Source organism: Arachis hypogaea, chromosome 12 (genome assembly GCF_003086295.3).
Source record: "Arachis hypogaea cultivar Tifrunner chromosome 12, arahy.Tifrunner.gnm2.J5K5, whole genome shotgun sequence".
NCBI lineage: Eukaryota > Viridiplantae > Streptophyta > Magnoliopsida > Fabales > Fabaceae > Arachis > Arachis hypogaea.
This window is the reverse complement of record NC_092047.1, coordinates 56,666,543-56,679,295: the sequence shown is the minus strand read 5'-3', so window position 1 is coordinate 56,679,295 and position 12,753 is coordinate 56,666,543. Positions and strand designations below refer to the sequence as shown.

Genomic DNA, 12,753 nt, shown 5'->3' with positions numbered 1-12,753 from the left:
GATCACTGGACGTCCCAGGAGGTATTCCTCCTTGGGATTCACGTCCTCTCCTTCCCTTACAGGTTCGGCCATGGTGCTTATGTCAATGGCCTTGCACTCTCCTTTTGGGTTCTCTTCTGTATTGCTTGGGAGAGTACTAGGAGGGATTTCAGTGATCCTTTTACTCAGCTGGCCCACTTGTGCTTCCAGATTTCTAATGGAAGACCTTGTTTCATTCATGAAACTTACAGTGGCCTTAGATAGATCAGAGACTAGATTTGCTAAATTAGAATCATTTTGTTCAGAGTTCTCTGTCTGTTGCTGAGTTGATGATGGAAAAGGCTTGCTATTGCTAAACCTGTTTCTTCCACCATTATTAAAGCCTTGTTGGGGCTTTTGATCCTTCCATGAGAAATTTGGATGATTTCTCCATGTTGAGTTATAGGTGTTTCCATAAGGTTCACCTAAGTAATTTACCTCTGCTATTGCAGGGTTCTCAGGATCATAGGCTTCTTCTTCAGAAGAAGCCTCTTGAGTACTGTTGGATGCAGCTTGCATTCCATTCAGACTCTGAGAGATCATATTGACTTGCTGAGTCAATATTTTATTCTGAGCCAATATGGCATTCAGAGTATCAACCTCAAGAACTCCCTTCTTTATAGGCGTCCCATTGTTCACAGGATTCCTTTCAGAAGTGTACATGAACTGGTTATTAGCAACCATGTCAATGAGTTCTTGAGCTTCTGCAGGCATTTTCTTTAGGTGAATGGATCCACCTGCAGAAGTGTCCAGTGACATCTTTGATAGCTCAGATAAACCATCATAGAATATATCCAGGATGGTCCATTCTGAAAGCATGTCAGAAGGACACTTTTTGGTCAACTATTTGTATCTTTTCCAAGCTTCATAGAGGGATTCACCTTCTTTCTGTCTGAAGGTTTGAACATCAGCTCTAAGCTTGCTCAGCTTTTGAGGAGGAAAGTACTTGGCTAAGAAAGCCGTGACCAGCTTATCCCAAGAGTTCAGGCTATCTTTGGGTTGAGAATCCAACCATAATCTAGCTCTGTCTCTTACAGCAAAAGGAAAAAGCATGAGCCTGTAGGATTCAGGATCTACTCTATTAGTCTTAACATTATCACATATCTGCAAGAATTCAGTTAAGAACTGAAAAGGATCTTCAGATGGAAGTCCATGAAACTTGCAGTTCTGCTGCATCAGAGAAACTAATTAAGGTTTCAGCTCAAAGTTGTTTGCTCCAATGGCAGGAATGGAGATGCTTCTTCCATGTAAATTGGAATTAGGTGCAGTAAAGTCACCAAGCATCTTCCTTACATTATTATTATTTTCGGCTGCCATCTCCTCTTCCTGTTCGAAAATTTCTGAAAGGTTATCTCTGGATTGTTGTAATTTAGCTTCTCTTAATTTTCTTTTCAGAGTCCTTTCAGGTTCTGGATCTGCTTCCACAAGAATGTTCTTATCCTTGCTCCTGCTCATATGACAAAGAAGAAGGCACAGAAAAATAATAATAATAATAGAGATCCTTTATACCACAGTATAGGGATCCCTGTGTGAGTAGAAGAAGAGGGGGAGACAAAGAATGTAATATAATGGAAGAAACACAACTGTGAGGATGGCAGAGATGTGAGATGAGATGTTAGGATATGAATGAATAAATAGAATGAGATGGGAGAGGGAGAATTTTCGAAAATATATATATATTTTTTTTTTTGAAAAAGAGTTAGTGATTTTCGAAAATGGTTTTTGAAAAATGTTAGTAATTTTCGAAAATTTTTAAAATCAAAAATAAAAAAATAAGAATAATTAGTTAATTAAAAGGAAATTTTTGAAAAAGAGGGAAGATATTTTCGAAAATTAGAGAGAGAGAGTTAGTTAGGTAGTTTTGAAAAAGTTAAGAAACAAACAAAAAGTTAGCTAGTTAGTTGAAACAAATTTTGAAAACCAATTTTGAAAAGATAAGAAGTTAGGAAGTTAGAAAAGATATTTTGAAAAGATATTTTTGAAAAAGATAAGATAAGAAGATATTTTAGAAACTAATTTTGAAAAAGATTTTATTTTTAAAATCTCAATTAATGACTTGATTCACAAGAAATCACAAGATATGATTCTAGAACTTAAAGTTTGAATCTTTCTTAACAAGCAAGTAACAAACTTCAAATTTTTGAATCAAAACATTAATTGATTATGTTATTTTCGAAAATTTGGTATAAAAATAAGAAAAAGATTTTTGAAGAATATTTTTGGAATTTTTGAAAATAACTAAGAATTTAGAAAAAGATTTGATTTTTGAAAAAGATTTTGAAAAAGATAAGATTTTCAAATTGAAAATTTGATTTGACTCATAAGAAACAACTTGATTTTAAAAATTTTTGAAAAAGTCAACTCAAATTTTCGAATTTGATGAGAGAAAAAGGGAAAGATATTTTTTTTTTAATTTTTTTGAATTTTTATGAAAACGTGAAAATTATGCAATGCATGAAATTTTTTAGATCAAAACAATGAATGCATGCAAGGATGCTATGAATGTCAAGATGAACACCAAGAACACTATGAAGATCATGATGAACATCAAGAACACATTTTTAATAAATTTTTAATGCAAAGAAAACATGCAAGACACCAAACTTAGAATTCTTTAATGCTTAGACACTAAGAATTCAAGAATGCATATGAAAAACAAGAAAAGACACAACAAAAAATCATCAAGATCAAACAAGAAGACTTACCAAGAACAACTTAAAGATCATGAAGAACACTATGAATGCATGATATTTTCGAAAAATGCAAGATGCATATGCAAGTGACACCAAACTTATAATGTGACTCAAGACTCAAACAAGAAACAGAAAAATATTTTTGATTTTTTTATGATTTTCTAATTTTTTTTGGATTTTTTGAAAAATTAATAAAAAAAAGGAAAATAAGGATTCCAAAATTTTTAATATGAATTCCAGGAATCTTGCATTCTTAGTCTAAAGCTTCAGTCCAGGAATTAGACATGGCTCACTAGCCAGCCAAGCTTTCAAAGAAAGCTCCAGTCCAAAACACTAGACATGGCCAATGGCCAGCCAAGCTTCAGCATTTAACACCAGAGTATATTGCTCTTGATAACAAATTGCAAGCCTCAGTCCAAATAAATTTAGACATGGCTTTACAGCCAGCCAAGCTTTACATGCTTCATGAAGCACTAGAATTCATTCTTAAAAATTTTGAATAAAAATATATTTTTTTGAAAACATTTTTTTTTTCGAAAACAAGTGAGAAAATTTTGAAATATTTTTGAAAATTTTTTCAAAGCAAAACAAAAAGAAAATTACCTAATCTGAGCAACAGGATGAACCGTCAGTTGTCCAAACTCGAACAATCCTCGGCAACGGCGCCAAAAACTTGGTGTTGTTGCCGGATCCAAACTTGGCACTGATGTTACCGGACCAAAAGCTTGCCGAAAACTCAAACAATCCCCGGCAACGGCGCCAAAAACTTGGTGCACGAAATTGTGATGTCCAGGCTCAAACTATTCCTGGCACGTGAGCAACTTGGTACGCGTAATCGTGATTACACATTCATAATATGTCACAACTTCGATACAACTAACCAGCAAGTGCACTGGGTCGTCCAAGTAATACCTTACGTGAGTAAGGGTCGAATCCCACGGAGATTGTTGGTATGAAGCAAGCTATGGTCACCTTGTAAATCTCAGTCAGGCAGATATAAAGTGATAATGGTGTTTTCGAATATTATATAATAAAATAGGGATAGAGATACTTATGTAAATCATTGGTAGGAATTTCAGATAAGCGAATGGAGATGCTTTTCGTTCCTCAAAACCCCTGCTTTCCTGCTATCTTCATCCAATCAGTCTTGTTCCTTTCCATGGCTGGCTTTATGTGATACATCACCACTGTCAATGGCTACTTTCGGTCATCTCTCGGGAAAATGATCCAATGCCCTGTCACGGCACGGCTAATCGTCTGGAGGCATCACCCTTGTCAATAGCTTCATCTTATCCTCTCAGTGAATAATATGCTCACGCACCCTGTCATGGCACGGCTATTCATCTGTCGGTTCTCGATCATGCTGGAATAGGATTTACTATCCTTTTGCGTCTGTCACTAACGCCCTGCAATCGCGAGTTAGGAGCTCGTCACAGTCATTCAATCATTGAATCCTACTCGGAATACCACAGACAAGGTTTAGACTTTCCGGATTCTCTTGAATGCCGCCATCATTCTAGCTTACGCCACGAAGATTCTGGTTAAGAGATCTAAGAGATATTCATTCTAGCTTATTTCATGTAGAACAGAAGTGTTTGTCAGGTACGCGTTCATAAGGGAGAAGGATGATGAGTGTCACACATAATCATCACCTTCATCACGTTCTTGGGTGCGAATGGGTATCTTAGAAGAGAAATAAGATGAAGTGAATAGAAAACAGAAGTACTTTGCATTAATCTTTGAGGAACAGCAGAGCTCCACACCTTAATCTATGGAGTGTAGAAACTCTACCGTTGAAAATACATAAGTGAAAGGTCCAGGCATGGCCGAGATGGCCAGCCCCCAAAACGTGATCACAGGATCAAAATGCAATCCAGGATGCCAAATACAATAGTAAAAGGTCCTATTTATAATAAACTAGCTACTAGGGTTTACATGAGTAAGTAATTGATGCATAAATCCACTTCCGGGGCCCACTTGGTGTGTGCTTGGGCTGGACTTTGATTGTTACACATGTAGAGGTCCTCCTTGGAGTTGAACGCCAGCTTTTGTGCCAGTTTGGGCGTTCAACTCTGGTTTTGGGTCCTTTTCTGGCGCTGGACGCCAGATTTAGGTAGAAAGCTGGTGTTGAACGCCAGTTTACATCGTCTATTCTTGGCCAAAGTATGAACTATTATATATTGCTGGAAAGCCCTGGATGTCTGCTTTCCAACGCAATTGGAAGCGTGCCATTTCGAGTTCTGTAGCTCCAGAAAATCCACTTTGAGTGCAGGGAGGTCAGAATCCAATAGCATCAGCAATCCTTTTTCAACCTCTGAATCTGATTTTTGCTCAAGTCCCTCAATTTCAGCCAGAAAATACCTGAAATCACAGAAAAACACACAAACTCATAGTAAAGTCCAGAAATGTGAATTTAACATAAAAACTAATGAAAACATCCCTAAAAGTAACTAGATCCTACTAAAAACATACTAAAAACAATGTCAAAAAGCGTATAAATTATCCGCTCATCAGTGGCCAACCTAAAAGGAAAGAGAAAGAAGGATAATTAAGCCTATAACAACGATATCAAAGCAAATAGAACATAGGCGAGGGCTAATGCCAAAGAAGAGTAAGGTCCTCACTACATGGTAGCTACAACATGTGAGTGAGAAAATAATATAAGCTAAGGCATATTAACTAACACTTGATGCAAGAGTAAAGTCAAAGCATGAAGAGCACTCAAAAGCATCAAGTTCTACTAGAAAGAGTGGGTCATGAAAGACATGTAAGTTCATATCAATGCACAAAGAATATAAGAGTCTTACAAGATTAAGCATTGATTTAAAAGTTTCATCACCCAACAATATCAAACAAGTCAAGAAGCACCAAGATTAACTAAGAAATTCTCAAAAATTGAGTAAGAGCATTCAACACCATTATTAAAATAAGAAACTTGAAAAAAAAAGTAAAAACAGGCTATAAAAACAAAATGAAAATGCGAAGAATAAAACTATGCAAATGCAATGGACAAAAGAAAATGGAAGATGAGAGAAAAAAACTCTTTTTTTTTACGACGCGGACGCGTCATGCACGCCCACGCGCCGATGCGTAGATTGGCAGAAGGACGCATACGCACCATGTGCGCTTACGCGCGGATGCAAAGATGGCGATCGACGCGTACGCGTCATGTACGCTTGCGCGTGGGTTACAGGCACAGAATAGGCACAAACTGGGCATAACTCTCTGGTTTTAGGCTGGGGTGGAATTTTTGCATCCACGCATACGCGTACATGGTGCATCCGCGTGGATGATCGAAAATACTTGAGGCGCGCGTACTGATGAGCGGATAATTTATACACTTTTTGGCATTGTAAATTCACTTTTCTGGACTTTACTATGAGTTTGTGTGTTTTTTCTAATTAAAATATACTAAAAACATACTAAAAATAATGCCAAAAAGCGTACAAATTATCCGCTCATCACAACACCAAACTTAAATTGTTGCTTGTCCCCAAGAAACTGAAAATCAAATAGGATAAAAAGAAGAGAATATACAATGAATTCCAAAAACATCTAGGAAGATCAATATTAATTAGATGAGCGGGGCTTTTAGCTTTTTGCTTCTGAACAGTTTTGGCATCTCACTTTATTCCTTGAAGTTCAGAATGATTGGCATCTATAGGAACTCAGAATCCAGATAGTGTTATTGATTCCCCTAGTTAAGTATGTTGATTCTTGAACACAGCTACTTTATGAGTCTTGGTTGTGGCCCTAAGCACTTTGTTTTCCAGTATTACCACCGGATACATAAATGCCACAGACACATAACTGGGTGAACCTTTTCAGATTGTGACTCAGCTTTGCTAGAGTCCCCAATTAGAGGTGTCCAGGGTTCTTAAGCACACTCTTCTTTTTACTTTGGACCTCGACTTTAACCGCTCAGTCTCAAGTTTTCACTTGACACCTTCACGCCACAAGCACATGATTAGGGACAGCTTGGTTTAGCCGCTTAGGCCAGGATTTTATTCCTGTGGGCCCTCCTATCCACTGATGCTCAAAGCCTTGGATCCTTTTTATCACCCTTGCCTTTTGGTTTAAAGGGGTATTGGCTTTTTCTGCTTGCTTTTCTTTTTCTTTCTTTTTCTTTTCTCTTTTTTTTTTTGCAAGCTTTTCACTGCTTTTTCTTGCTTCAAGAATCATTTTTATGATTTTTCAGATCATCAACAACATTTCTCCTTTTTCATTATTCTTTCAAGAGCCAACATTTTTAACATTCTTTAAACAACAAATTCAAAAATATACATTGTTCAAGCATTCATTCAGAAGAAAAATAGTATTGCCACCACATCAAAATAATTAAACTATTTTAAAATTTGAAATTCATGCACTTCTTTTTCTTTCTCAATTAAAAACATTTTTCATTTAAGAAAGGTGATGGATTCATTTTCATAGCTTCAAGGCATAGAAACTTAGACACTAATGATCATGTAATAAAGACACAAACATAAATAACATAAGCATAAAAATTCAAAAAACAGGAAAATAAAGAACAAGGAAATTAAAGAACGGGTCCACCTTAGTGATGGCAGCTTATTCTTCCTCTTGAAGATCTCATGGTGTGCTTGAGCTCCTCAATGTCTCTTCCTTTCCTTTGTTGTTTCTCTCTCATGGTTCTTTGGTCTTCTCTAATTTCATGGAGGAGGATGGAATACTCTTGGTGCTCCACCCTTAGTTGTCCCATGTTGGAACTTAATTCTCCTAGGGAGGTGTTGATTTTCTCCCAATAGTTTTGTGGAGGAAAATGCATCCCTTGAGGCATCTCAGGGATTTCATGATGAGGAGTTTCCTCATGCTCTTGTCCATGAGTGGGATCTCTTGTTTTCTCCATCCTTTTCTTAGTGATGGGCTTGTCCTCATCAATGAGGATGTCTTCCTCTATGTCAATTCTAGCTGAATTGCAGAGGTGACAAATGATCTGAGGGAAGGCTAACCTTGCCACAGTAGAGGACTTGTCCGCTACCTTGTATAGTTCTTGGGATATAACCTCATGAACTTCTACTTCCTCTCTAATCATGATGCTATGAATCATGATAGCCCGGTCTATAGTAACTTCAGATCGGTTGCTAGTAGGAATGATTGAGCGTTGGATGAATTTCAACCATCCCCTAGCCACGGGCTTGAGGTCATGCCTTCTTAGTTGAACCGGCTTCCCTCTTGAATCTCTCTTCCATTGAGCGCCCTCTTTACAGATGTCCATGAGGACTTGGTCCAACCTTTGATCAAAGTTGACCCATCTAGTGTATGGGTGTGCATCTCCTTGCATCATAGGCAAATTGAATGCCAACCTTACATTTTCCGGACTAAAGTCTAAGTATTTCCCTCGGACCATTGTAAGCCAATTCTTGGGGTCCAGGTTCACACTTTGATCATGGTTCTTGGTGATCCATGCATTGGCATAGAACTCTTGAACCATTAAGATTCCGACTTGTTGAATGGGGTTGGTGAGAACTTCCCAACCTATTCTTCGAATCTCATGTCGGATATCCGGATATTCGCCCTTTTTGAGCTTAAAAGGGACCTCGGGGATCACCTTCTTCTTAGCCACAACTTCATAGAAGTGGTCTTGATGCACCCTTGAGAGGAATCTCTCCATCTCCCATGACTCAGAGGTGGAAGCTTTTGCCTTCCATTTCCTCTTTCTAGAGGTTTCTCCGGCCTTTGATGCCATAAATGGTTATGGAAAAACAAAAAACTTTAGCTTTTACCACACCAAACTTAGAAGGTTTGCTCGTCCTCGAGCAAAAGAAGAAAGAAGAGAGTAGAAGAAGAAGAAATAGAGGAGATGAAGTGGGCTTTGTGTTTTGGCCAAGGGGGATGGGTAGTGTTTAGGTTGTGTGAAAATGAAGGAGTGAAGATGGATTTATATAGGAGTGGAGAGGGTGGTATGGTTCGGCCATTATAGGTGGGTTTGGGTGGGAAATTGGTTTGAATTTGAATGGTGAGGTAGGTGGGGTTTATGAAGGATGGATGTGAGTGGTGAAGAGAATGGTGGAATTTGATATGTGAGGGGTTTTTGGGGAAGAGGTATTGAGGTGATTGGTGAATGGGTGAAGAAGAGAGAGAGAGGTGGGGTAGGTGAAGATCCTGTGGGGTCCACGGATCCTGAGGTGTCAAGGATTTCTCATCCCTGCACCATGTGGCTTGCAAAACGCCCCTTGCTGCCAATCCTGGTGTTAAACGCCAGGTTGCTGCCCATTTCTGGCGTTTAACGCCAGCTTCTTGCCCATTCCTGACTTTAAACGCCAGTCTGGTGCCCATTTCTGGCGTTTAAACGGCAGTAAGTTTCTCCTCCATGGTGTTCTATTTTTCATTCTATTTTTCCTTTTGTTTTTGCTTTTTCAATTGTTTTTGTGACTTCTCATGATCATTAACCTACAAAAAACATAAAATAACAAAAGAAAATAGAAATTTAACATAGATAAGTAAAAGATTGGGTTGCCTCCCAACAAGCGCTTCTTTAATGTCAATAGCTTGACAGTGGGCTCTCATCGAGCCTCAAAGATGTTCAGAGCAATGTTGGAACCTCCCAACACCAAACTTAGAGTTTGACTGTGGGGGGCTCTGTTTGACTCTGTATTGAGAGAAGCTCTTCATGCTTCCTCTCCATGGTGACAGAGGGATATCCTTGAGCTTTAAACACAAGGGCTTCTTCATTCACTTGAATGATCAATTCTCCTCTGTCAACATCAATCACAGCTTTTGCTGTGGCTAGGAAGGGTCTGCCAAGGATGATGGATTCATCCATACACTTCCCAATCTCTAAGATTATGAAATCAGCAGGGATGTAATGGTCTTCAACCTTTACCAAGATATCCTCTACAAGTCCATAAGCCTATTTCTTTGAATTGTCTGCCATCTCCAGTGAGATTCTTGCAGCTTGTACCTCAATGATCCCTACCTTCTCCATTACAGAGAGAGGCATAAGGTTTATACTTGATCCCAGGTCACACAGAGCCTTCTCAAAGGTCATGGTGCCTATGGTACAAGGTATTGAGAACTTTCCAGGGTCTTGTCTCTTCAGAGGTAATCTCTGCCTAATCAAGTCATCCAGTTCTTTGATGAGCAATGGAGGTTCATCCTCCCAAGTCTCATTACCAAACAACCTGGCATTTAGCTTCATGATTATTCCAAGGTACTTAGCAACTTTCTCTTCAGTAACATCTTCATCCTCTTCAGAGGAAGAATACTCATCAGAGCTCATGAATGGCAGATGTAAGTTCAATGGAATCTCTATGGTCTCAGTGTGAGCCTCAGATTCCCATGGTTCCTCATTAGGGAACTCCATGGAGGTCAGTGGACGTCCATTGAGGTCTTCCTCAGTGGAGATCATTGCTTCTTCCTCCTCTCCATTTTTGGCCATGTGAGATGTGGTTATGGCCTTGCACTTTCTTTTTGGATTCTCTTCTGTATTGCTTGGGAGGGTACTAGGAGGGAGTTCAGTAATTTTCTTACTCAGCTGACCTACTTGTGCCTCCAAATTTCTAATGGAAGACCTTGTTTCAGTCATGAAACTTTGAGTGGTTTTGATTAGATCAGAGACTACAGTTGCTAAGTCAGAGTGGCTCTACTTAGAATTCTCTGTCTGTTGCTGAGAAGATGATGGAAAAGGATTGCTATTGCTAAACCTGTTTCTTCCACCATTATTGTTGTTGATACCTTGTTGAGGTCTCTGTTGATCTTTCCATGAGAGATTTGGATAATTTCTCCATGAAGGATTATAGGTGTTTCCATAGGGTTCTCCTATGTAATTCACCTCTTCCACTGCTGGGTTCTCAGGATCATAAGGTTCTTCTTCAGAGGAAGCTTCCTTAGTACTGCCTGTTTCTGCTTGCATTCAAGACAGACTCTAAGAAATCATATTGACTTGTTGGGTCAATATTTTATTCTGAGCCAGTATGGCATTCAGAGTATCAATCTCAAGAACTCATTTCTTCTGATTTGTCCCATTATTCACAGGGTTCCTTTCAGAAGTGTACATGAATTGGTTATTTGCAACCATCTTAATGAGTTCCTGAGCTTCTACAGGCATCTTCTTCAGATGAAGAGATCCTCCAGCAGAGCTATCCAATGACATCTTGGATAGTTCAGACAGACCATCATAGAAGATACCTATGATGCTCCATTCAGAAAGCATGTCAGAAGGACATCTTCTGATCAATTGCTTGTATCTTTCCCAAGCTTCATAGAGGGATTCTCCTTCCTTTTGTCTGAAGGTTTGGACTTCCACTCTAAGCTTGCTCAATTTTTGAGGTGGAAAGAACTTTGCTAAGAAGGCATTGACTAGCTTTTTCCAAGAGTTTAGGCTTTCTTTAGGTTGTGAATCCAACCATGTCCTAGCTCTGTCTCTTACAGCAAAAGGAAAAAGCATAAGTCTGTAGACTTCAGGGTCAACCCCATTGGTCTTGACAGTGTCACAGATTTGCAAGAATTCAGCTAAGAACTGATGAGGATCTTCCAATGGAAGTCCATGAAACTTGCAATTCTGTTGCATTAGAGAAACTAATTGAGGCTTAAGCTCAAATTTGTTTGCTCCAATGGTAGGGATTGAGATGCTTCTCCCATAGAAGTCGGGAGTAGGTGCAGTAAAGTCACCAAGCACCTTCCTTGCATTGTTGGCATTGTTGTTTTCGGCTGCCATGGTTTCTTCTTCCTTGAAAAGCTCTGTTAGGCCCTCTAAAGAGAGATGTTCTTTAGCTTCTCTTAGCTTTCTCTTCAAGGTCCTTTCAAGTTCAGGATCAGCTTGAACAAGTATGCATTTATCTTTGTTCCTGCTCATATGAAAGAGAAGAGAACAAGAAAGTAGGGAATCACAGTATAGAGATTCCTTGAGGTGTCAGAGGAAAAGAAGAATAGAAGGAGGAGGTAAATAGAAGAGAATTCGAACATATAAAGAAGGAGGGAGTTTGAATTGCACCTTGAGGAAGAGTGTTAGTCCTTTAAATAGAAGGATGTGAGAAGAGGGGAAGAATTTTCGAAAATAGAGTAAAAGATTTTGAAATAATTAAAAGAAATTTTGAAAAATTGATTGATGATTTTCGAAAACTAAAATTGGGAAAGAAATTAAGTAATTTTTGAAAAAGATTTTGAAATTAGAAATCAAAAAGATATGATTGATAGTTAATTTTGAAAAAGATGTGATTGAGAAGATATGATTGAGAAGATATGATTGAAGATCAATTTAAAAAGAGAAAGTTTTAAAATCAAAGTTGATTACTTGACTAACAAGAAATTAAAAGATATGATTCTTAAAATTTAAAATTTGATCCTTTCTTAATAGGCAAGTAACAACTTGAAAATTTTGAAGTAAATCTTTAATTATAACAAGGATTTTCGAAAATAATAAAAAATGGAAAGAAATTGATTTTGAAGAGATATGATTGAAAAGATATGATTTGAAAAAGATTTGATTTTGAAAAATTATGAAGATTTGAAAAAAATTTGAATTAAAAATAAAATCTTCCCTCTTGTGTCATCCTAGCGTTAAACGCCCAGAATGGCATCCATTCTGGCATTTAACGCCCAAAATCCTACCTTTTTGGGCGTTAAACGCCCAACCAGGTACCCTGGCTGGCGTTTAAACGCCAGTTTTCCTTCTTCATTGGGCATTTTGAACGCCCAGCTTTTTCTGTTTGATTCCTCTGCTGAATGTTCTGAATCTTCAATTCTCTGTATTATTGACTTGAAAAGATACAATTTTGAAAATATTTTTGAATTTTTAATGATGAGAAATAATTAAAAATGCAACTAAGATCAAACAAACAATGCATGCAAGACACCAAACTTAGAAGTTTGTATACTAAGGACTATAACAAATTGAAAATGCATGTAAGAAACAACTAAACTCACAAAACAAGAGAATTTAAAGATCAGAGCAATGAAATTATCAAGAACAACTTGAAGATTAATGAAGAACATATTGCATGTTTTTGAAAAATGCAAGAAGAATGCAATTGACACCAAACTTAAAAATTGACACTAGACTCAAACAAGAAACATAAAA

The 12,753-nt window shown here is 37.9% G+C and overlaps 2 non-coding genes across 2 annotated transcripts; both read left to right on the top strand.

The window, feature by feature from the left end:
• Positions 1-831: 831 nt before the first annotated feature.
• LOC112731403 (small nucleolar RNA R71) lies at positions 832-939 on the top strand. The gene has a single exon (XR_003167182.1). It is a non-coding gene; the product is annotated as a small nucleolar RNA R71 (small nucleolar RNA).
• Positions 940-10,881: 9,942 nt separating this feature from the next.
• On the top strand, positions 10,882-10,989 carry LOC112731562 (small nucleolar RNA R71). The gene has a single exon (XR_003167335.1). It is a non-coding gene; the product is annotated as a small nucleolar RNA R71 (small nucleolar RNA).
• The last annotated feature ends 1,764 nt before the right edge of the window (positions 10,990-12,753 follow it).